The sequence below is a fragment of the Macrobrachium nipponense genome, chromosome 38 (genome assembly GCF_015104395.2).
Source record: "Macrobrachium nipponense isolate FS-2020 chromosome 38, ASM1510439v2, whole genome shotgun sequence".
NCBI lineage: Eukaryota > Metazoa > Arthropoda > Malacostraca > Decapoda > Palaemonidae > Macrobrachium > Macrobrachium nipponense.
In genome coordinates this window covers 26,416,889-26,426,888 of record NC_061098.1, presented here as the reverse complement: position 1 = coordinate 26,426,888, position 10,000 = coordinate 26,416,889, and the positions used below count along the sequence as shown (strand labels likewise).

General features: G+C 33.7%; 1 protein-coding gene across 1 annotated transcript in view; it reads left to right on the top strand.

Annotated features, from left to right (window-relative positions):
- Positions 1–5,079: 5,079 nt before the first annotated feature.
- Positions 5,080–10,000, top strand: part of LOC135209710 (FMRFamide-related neuropeptides-like) — an 85,481-nt gene continuing 80,560 nt past the window's right edge. Inside the window, exon 1 of the mRNA XM_064242475.1 lies at positions 5,080–5,185. The gene's annotated coding sequence lies outside the window, so the exon portion shown is untranslated. The remainder of the gene's footprint in view (positions 5,186–10,000) is intronic.

The window sequence follows — 10,000 nt, the reverse complement described above, 5'->3', positions numbered from 1 at the left end:
AATAAAATATATATATTATATATATATATATATATATATATATATATATATATATGCGTATGTATGTGTACACTTGGCTTGAATGATAGAAGTACTGTCATTAGAATATTTCTTTTGTTGCTGCTTTTAAACGGCTTCTCTCTATAGCTTATCCAATTTAATATCCAATAGTCATCTCTCTCTCTCTCTCTCTCTCACGATATAAACAAGTTTCTCCATACAGCTATAATTCAGAATGGAACTTTTACCCTATAAATCCAGGAGTCTTAACATTTCAAAATATGAATGAACTCTGTTCTCCAGGTTTAACAGAATTACGTAACATCGTGATAGACCAAAAATTCCAACTATCTTTCTACACCGTTCATCTCTTGTAGTGGGAAGGAGTTGGGGTTTTTCCCTAAATAATTACGAATGTAGTCTTAACAAACTTCCTGGAGCATGAATGAATTATTCTGAAGGTGGGACTAATGAGAAGTGCTCAATTACCGTTATCAAATTATGTTCAACTAATCTGACACATCAAAACTTCATCAGGCGAAACTCAGAGGCGTGAGACAGTAGATTTTACGATTAAAGTTTGTAATATGACTGATAATAATGATAAATAATTTTTACTCGAGTGTATGTGACCTTCTGAACATTAATTCAATTCCAGACGAATCCATCAAAAATGAACTCATTAGAATAAATGGTTTATTTATAAGCTTTGTATTGCCAGAGGGATTCGTTTTGAGGGGAAAAAAAGATCAAGGAAAAAATAGCCTTATAAAATACTGAGAAGAAATACTTTATAAAATTCTGAGTAGTCCCTCCAAGAACACATCTCTGCCTGTTGTAGATTACTTTCAGTTATATTTCAGAACCCGGTCATTAACCTGATGACCTCTGAATATTTCAGCTGAAAATAGCCTGATGAGACATTCAATAAAAGTTTCAGCAGTTTCTGGAAACATTACCTGACCTTCTCTTGGTATGCTTCTCGTGAGGCAACATTAATCTCGAGTTTATGCCAGTCGACAAATCTGCCAGAGTGTAATCTTTATATTTTTATGCGATCACTTATCACCCTGTGGTTTTGGGTATTGTGGCAGAGCTGCACATATTTATGTAATCTGTATAAAAAATAAAAAAACTAAAATACGGGGTAACGAAAACCCATTCGAAGACTTATCAGAAGATACCTATCTAATGTTGTTCAAGATGGTATTGAAAACCTTTTATTATGGGGTTGTGAAATATTGTTGATGCTTGCATTCTTCATTTACACAAGTTTAATAACATTTTGAATATATTAAGTAAAGAATCCTTATTAATACTTATATGAGAAAAGTCCACTATTCATTAAAAGTATTTATGAATCTTTCAGTATAGTTTTTAGAACATTAACCTACTATGGTGGCTTTCAGAATAATGCATTATGACTCCAGAACATTTTAAATGAGATTTAAAATGGAGAATAGTGGCAGATAAGCCAGGAAATCATTCTCAGGTTTGTACAGTGTTGAATGAAATGACAATATAACTCAATTTTTAGGTGTTTATTTCACGAACTCTGAAACGCTTACAATCCATTTATCTTATGATTATAAAATATTTCTACACACTTAAGAAGTGCAGGTCATGTTCATTTTAATGACAAAAAAATTATACCATATGTAAATGGATATTATTTTTCCAATCATTTCCATGTAGCTGTTCGGCCTTTTGCATCTGCAGTGCCAGGTTTTGATGAATTTCAACTGTTTTCTAGTAGAGGTTTTCCATTTCCAATATTATGGTGTTGAAATTAGCGAGTGATATGTAAATATAGCAATGGGTTTTAGATATATTTCGTAACAGTACTAGTTTCTTTTGCTGGTTTTTTATATGGCTATTTTATCGTATAAATTTCTATTTACCATCATTATAGAACAAAGGTTCTTGATTAAGTTAAAGTTCTCAGCCTTAGGGACCCTTTTCTTTTAATATCAAATCTTTATATTCCTTCCATTGAAAGTTTGCCAACTTAAAGTCAAAACAAATATGAAAAATAACTTGAAAGTCATATAGGTTCAAATGGTCTTTTGACAAACCACAAACGAAAACATATCACACTATAGTGTATCATTATTTGAAAAAAATATACAAAAGCATCTGGGCTATATTTAATATATTATAAAGTTATTTTATGGTAGATATGACTATAAGTAACAAATTAAACAAAATATAATAAATGCTAAGGAATTTTTCTCATAATTTTCGGTAACAGGGAAAGGATCCAAATATGCTCCAAGCTCTAAATGTTGATTTATAAACATAAATAATGACAATGTTCCATAAGATTAGATTTATACGTCTGAGAAATTCTTATCCATTAATATTTTTTTTAAAACAATTCCTAAGTAACATCACCCCAATTTTCAGAAAATCACTGACCTTTCATGCATTTCATTATAGTAATTTGGATTAACACTCGCTCCGATGAACAAATTCTTCCATTAGTTCCAGTAAAGGATTACACTTTATTTCCTCCCCCACAACGAATACATTTGTGTGTGCTTATGCTTTTGGTGTGAGGAACATGCTTTATGTTTTTAATATAGTTTTTAGTGCTGTAAAGTGTTTGGAAAGCTATCTTTAATCATAATTTATTTGTTTTTCATTTCATTCTGTTCTAAATATGTTTGTTAGAATTGCGAGGTTTTTGAGAAATTATATTTTTTATTATATTTTATTTGTTTTATATTTCAACTAGTTATTGGATTTCCCATGGGTTCGATTTAAGTAAAACTAAGATGATTTACACTTAGTCATTCCGATAGGTTTGTGAAGGAACTCAGTCAAAAGAATACAGGGATTTTAAACATAAATTCTTGATACGCTTCATCATTTTCACTGACCTTGTCTATACAGAACGCCCCTCTATCACTTATTTGGCTGAGGAGCTGAAGCGGTAACCCTTTAACTGAGTATGTGACTTGTTCCAACAACCAAGGGCAACCAAGGAAGTAATAACACCATCACGAAGCAGGAATATGTACTGAGAGAGCAAGGAAGAAATATTTAATGAACTGGACTAATGCAAAGCTATGGAATGTAATAAAAAATATACAAGGCTAATGAGGTAATGGCAGGAAATTCTAACATGGAGAAAATATGGTATGAACCTCACAAAACCATTTACAAGTCAAAGATAAACCAAGAATTACTATCAATGGCTGCATGAGGCGAAGGATTGTGGTCCTGGTTGACTTATTCAATTAAGGAACTTCTTACCTTCAATGTAAATATGGAGCAATGGAGTCCCAGCTGTAGTTAATAATAAAGACTTCCTAAGAAGACAGCAGAGCTTCTTAGGAAAATACTGGGCAGTAACTGTAAGGGAAAAAACTATGAATTGTTAAAAATACCAAATACAATAGAAATATGATAGATGTCATTGTTAAACGAACCTAGGTCCTACTGCTTTGCTGTGTATAGCGATATTGCAGCATGACAAAACATTACTTAGAGTTAAAAACATAAGTATGGGTTCCATAGGAGTTGCATAGAAATAGTAAAACAATTTACACAATCGAATGAAACGGGAGCATTTGCACATAAGTAGTAGTTTTATATTACTAATGAGGTATTCGTTAAAAATAATCAACTGTAAAATTGATACCAGGGTAATGGCGTTTGACGCTTGAACGGAAATGTGAGAATTTATAGGTATACCAAATTTTTGAAATATATGAAATGATTTTATTTTTTTGTAAAGAAAATATTTTCACCTACTGACATAATGAAGAAAACAACTAAATAATACGGATTTATTATCTAAAACAGAAATCAGTAATTACCTGTCTTAGTTAGATCGGTTTCGAATTCTGAAATTATCCTAGTATATATCTGTGAGTACAGATATTATACTCGGATCACAGTTTATAAAAAACCATATCGCTAATTAAATATAATACTGATCTAAAATCATTAATATATTGTGATAAATGCTTCTTTGACAACTAAATAACTCTTATTAAGACATCACTGAATTTATTTTCCAGTTATGAATATCCAGTGAGTGAATTTTCATTGAAGAGAGACTAGTAATTAAGAGGGTCTTTTTCCATTATCATTGTTGGTAAATGTTCTATAACGTTACACAGCAATATTTCTCGGACGTGTTTATCAATTAAGATTATAACTCAAACTACCTAATAGGTTTATTGTTCTAGTGAGTCTTTGGCTTCACTGAAAAACAGGATTAGATATGTCTCTCTAGAATATATTTCTGTGCAATAAAAATGTGCTTTTCATTCTTGATATTTCTAACATAGATCTGTTGAAATTATCCCAAGAGTTCAACTTTAATTACTGCTTGCTAGTGTTTCATTTTCAAATGGAGGTCAGCATGCACGCAATTAATAATCAAAGGAGATATCTTTATAAGCAAACAAATGCATACGTATAACTTTCATTCTTTAGCCTTCGTACGTATTTTTAATGTATGCTCACAGAATTTTCTACATTTTTAGTACATGAGTAATCATTTTATATATGAGATTGTGCTCTTAACACCTCGTAGCATCACAGACATGATCTCTCTCTCTCTCTCTCTCTCTCTCTCTCTCTCTCTCTCAAGCGTGATTGCAATGAGTTTTCCCGTGAATAACTCTCCGTGCCCAGCGTCTGACATCTTTCGCCGTGACGTCAGCAGGATACCAAAATGTCATCGAGGTTCTGAATAAGGCCACGGGAGGGAAAAGGGGAAACAAGGGGAGGGGAGGGAGGGGTCAGGAGATAAGGGAGGGGGCTAGATATTTCGTCGGAGATGTCGTGGTGGTAAGGAAAGGGGGATGCCAAACAACCCCCCCTCCCCCCCCCCCCCATTTCTTCCCATCGCGTATTGAGATATGAAGGGGAACGGTTAGTATCCGGGGCCTACGTGAGGGAAGGGTTGGGGGGGGGGGGGGGATGTTGGTATGTGCGTGTGGTATGGCACTCGTGGGGGCGTGTTGTTGAGTGGGCGGGGCTTCTCCCGACGAGGGCAGAGGAGGAAGGGAGGCGGGTCTTGGGTTGAGGGACAGGTATATATACAGGTAAATCCGTCCACGCCCGTCCACTCACCACTGACTTCTCCCAAGACTCACGTCAGAGCCAGCCACACGGACACCCCGTTACATATCTCCTTCTCAAGAAGAAGCTCGTACCAACAACTCAGGTCAGTCTGGACTCTTTTCGTTACGTTTATTCTTCCCTCTTCTCCTTCTTCCTTTCCCTTTTTTGCCCTTTCTTATTGACGTCTCAAACTCATTGCAGATTCGCGTCTCGTTGTCTCTGTATATAAATTTTCGTCGATATACGACTGGTTAAAACTTTGTTCGCTTGCGACGGGTAACAACGAAACTTCCCTTGTTCGAAGTTTCCGAACTTTTTAGCGAGATAGGAGCGCGCTATATTCTCTTTCTTTAAAATTTTTGAAGTTCTTGTTTCCTTATCTCTTACGAACATTGAATAACGACTAGAGTTTGATTGTCTTGCATAAACCGCTACAGTAATGTGTTTTCCACTGAGTGCCAATATGAATCTATACAGATAACCATTGCACGTTCATATAATTGACAAGTTAATGGCTATAAATATTTTATAACTTGCGAGATCGAAAATTCCATTAAAGGATGTGCAAACCCTATCAGTAATTTTGGCAATAAAATCTAAAAAATAAACAGGAATAGATATATTCTCCCGTTAACCTAAAGATAATAAATTCAATTGCAACTTAGCCACTTAATTCATAATCATTAATAAGTGAAAATGAGTTACATTTCTATGCTCTATGTAATGGAGGTAAACTGACATTGGCTTGCTATATATATAATATAATATATATATATATATAGATATAGTATATATATATATAGTATATATATATACATATATATATATATAATCTATATATACATGTGTATGTGGTATATATTATATAATATATATATATATATATATATATACATACATATGTGTGTATATAAATCTGTATATAACCCATATTATGTATATATTAAGATCTTCGTATATATATATTATATATATATATATAATATAAATATTATATATATATTATAATAATATATATATTATGAAATGTGGTCAAAGTTCTCCAGTCATAATAGTGATGATTAACACAGCAGTTCTTGAATCCCGATAGGAATGAAAAATAAACTCATTCCTTTTGTCGTGGGGCTCGAACCCAGCACACCTGTAGCTGTGAGTTGAACGGGAACATCACCCTTGCTAGTGCGTAGTGGTTTGAATCCCACTACCCAGGGAAAAGAACTTTTTATCTTTTTTTATAAGGATTCAAAGCTTCCAGTGAGAATTGTATAAAAAACGTTGGTGGTTTATCATGGTTGTCAATCTAAATACATGGAATGTGTGTGTAGGTAAAATTCTCTTTCAATTTCCTAATTCCTTGTCATTTTTGTGCTCACTGAAAAAATTAAAACCTCAAATTAGAATTCAAATAAAGAAACCAAAGACACAAGCTACGAACTATTCTGAGGATGTGAAGAGAAATTCAACACTAAAGTTTATGTTATATATTTCTGAAATGGCTTTGCCAATACGTATCACAAATGCAAGCATAGGGAAAGAATATGAGGTAATTTTAATGTATATAAACACATGCATACATACTTATGCATATGATATATATATATATATATATAATATATATATATATATATATATATATATATATATATACATATATACTGTATGGAATTATATCTCAAAGCTTCAGTTGTCTCCAAAATAAAGCCTTGACAAGTATGTATCGATGTACGGCAGACCAAATAAAGAATGATACCACAAGGAATTCTATGAGGTTATATCAATAGATCAGGTAATGAACCAGAGGAAATGGCTTGGCCATGTCCTTCGTGCAACCCCAGGGAGCACATTGAGTACCCAGCTGGTACAAGAGGACGCAGATGATTCAGAACTGCTTGGATGAAAACTACGAGACGGGAGGCTGGAGAGGAGTGGAGATTTTACATACAAGGCATCCTAAGTGAGCATCAATTCTACTTTTTTATATCCCGAGTTCTGCCCTAAGGCAGGTCCTTCCGATCCACCGTCTTGAAAATATATCTACTTTCCTTCGAACGTTACGTCAAGTTCATTATTTTCTTCTATGTCTCTGATTAATCCAAGGAAACTTCTAGACTAGAGGGTCAATTAAACATTAGCTGGGATGTTTGATAAACAGCACATACAGATAGTTGCATCACTTATGGCAAAACACGCCCTAAGCACTTGTCGTCAACTAATCGCACACATATCAGAAACAAGTTGCATACAAGTCAACGACTTATATTCAAATCTGACTTGTATTTAACTCTGTCCAAGGCTTCATACGAATACCCAGCATTTGCCAAATGATCGATATCAGCTTACAGTCGTTGACTTGTTTTCAACTTGTCTGTGATATGTACGTATGCTATAAGTTGCGAAAATTAATGAATAAAATACATGCTGAAGTGGGACGCACACTAAAACTTCCTTCCGCTTTGATAAAACAACCAAAAGAATTTTCTGTCAATCGATATATTGTGAGTGAAAGTCAAAAATAACGTTTGATGAATCGAAAGAATCAAGCTAAATGACAGTATTAGATAATATGAGCATCTTGCACAATTACGACAGCTCTCTACTAAAACTCAAGAATTCCATATATCAACTTTTAAACTCTTGTCGCTGTATTTTATGATCAATGATATTATTTTGTTGTAATAAACAGATTTGAGTTTAGAAAATTTTAAGTAAGGGTTCTGTTCTTTCTTCGATTCTCACAAAAGCGGCAGGTTCTATTAGAAATATTTCATACTCAGAGGAGTTTGGAGGGAGATAGGGCCTCGAACTAGGTCAGATTGACGGATAAGGAGATAACCAACTTGGAACACGCATAAATTGGCAATTCTTTGCTATAGTAACTTATGGCCTCATTTATTGAAAAAATTCGAGAAAAATGTTATCCTTTTCTTACAAATTTGTTTATTCTAACTTTCTCTCCATATCGGCAAATCTTATTTGCATACGCAGATCGAATATATCCTTCCTTCACCTGTCACACTAAAGTTTGACAATTGCGTGAAGAAATGTCCAATGAATACACAAATACTCGAACAACTTAGTTATCCAGTTTGTCGATGCTATTTACTGAAACTCAATATTGTTCAATGGAATCCCAACATTCTCAATTCAGTTCACATAGTATAGTGTCACTCGAAACGTAACTTTTACGCGTAGATCCTGTATTTATTATAAATGCCATCTGCTTGGCAAGAATTTGATTTAAATTCATTTTAACCGAATTTGAAATGCTTGTTTTTCATTTTTGTAAAGATTCACTTGCATGCTTGTCCATACGAATATTACTCATGTATACACATGCGTATCGCATGGGCACACACACACACGCTATATATATATACACACACACACACACACACACATATATATATATATATATAGATATATATATATATATATATATATATATATGTGTGTGTGTGTGTGTGTGTGTGTGTGTGTGTGTATGTATATTGGCCTCAGTAAAACACACACACAAAATTTAAGATATATATCTCTGAATGTCCTTCCTTACTTGGAAAATTCCATGTAGCTAAGACTTAGATATTACCACAAACACCTTGCGTGACTTTTTAATGATTTTTAGTGCAGTCCAACATTATGACTGGAATAAGCATTCAATTTTTCTACAAGTTGATAAAAACGAGAAGTCTTCAACTGAAGAAACATGATGATGAAGGCGTTTCTGTAATGTACAAGTACAGCTGAGGACAATAACGTATGGTTATAATCCTAAAAACGTAACACGTCTAGACTGTCATAACTGAAATGAAATTTTCGAAACTCCTTATTCTCAGGAACATTAAGCGACTTACTTTGGATAATGGACTGAAGGGGAACTTATTAGACACAAAAGGAAATGAGGGAACAAGAAAGAATAGGAGAAGAAACAAGAAAGAAACCGTTACAAAAGAAAAATGATGAACAAGACAGGTGCTTGACCTATTCTGAGAGATAAACGGAGGTCAAAGATTGATTTTCTTAAGTGATTAAGCAAACGTCGAAAAAGACTGAATATGATGGATGCTTGGGAGATAAAGAGATCTATTTGGTAAAGTGTTATTACTTTAAGTATCTATTTATCTAAATAACAATTTATCTATTTATGTATGTATGTATGCATCTCTCTCTCTCTCTCCCTCTCTCTCTCCTCGTCTCTCTCTCTCTCCTCCCTCTCTCGCTCTCTCTATATAATATATATATATATATATATATATATATATATATATATATATTATATATATATATACATATATATACATGCATACATCTACACTGCAAATATACAGCGGTTTGCCAAATTTACTTCACTTTCCAGTGAAATCGAAAGAGAATATTATTTCACGTAAGCCTAACAAAATACCCTGGTCCAAAAACATGAAAATGTACTTATTTAACCCCCTTCCGGTTAGCGAGTTAGGCACTGCCATTAATGTCCATTAAACTTAACGAGGCTTGTTTCTCATTGCTATAGACTAAAAATATCTCATCCAGATGCATGAATTATTATATTCTAATCCTTATATATACTGACAAACACACTATTTTAGGCCTAAAAGTCGAAACAACATAGCATAACGCATATTAAACTTTATGTATATCAGAAGGATGATTTTTTCCGAGTTAAAGCTCGTTTGAGTATCTCACTATGGAGCATAAAACTATTTAGACGAATTCAGCAAAGCGGGTATACCAATCATGCCTCTATATCCACGCTGGAAAAGTATATCTCCACTGAGGATTTTTATTTTGCCTCTCATTTGCATATCTTGGCGCAAAGAACATACAGCAATACATTCCGAATTCATCAACACAGAACTACAAAAGCCCGCGGCGGTACGGGGCTGAAAGCGTCCAGTACATTTCGCGCGATAAAAGCATC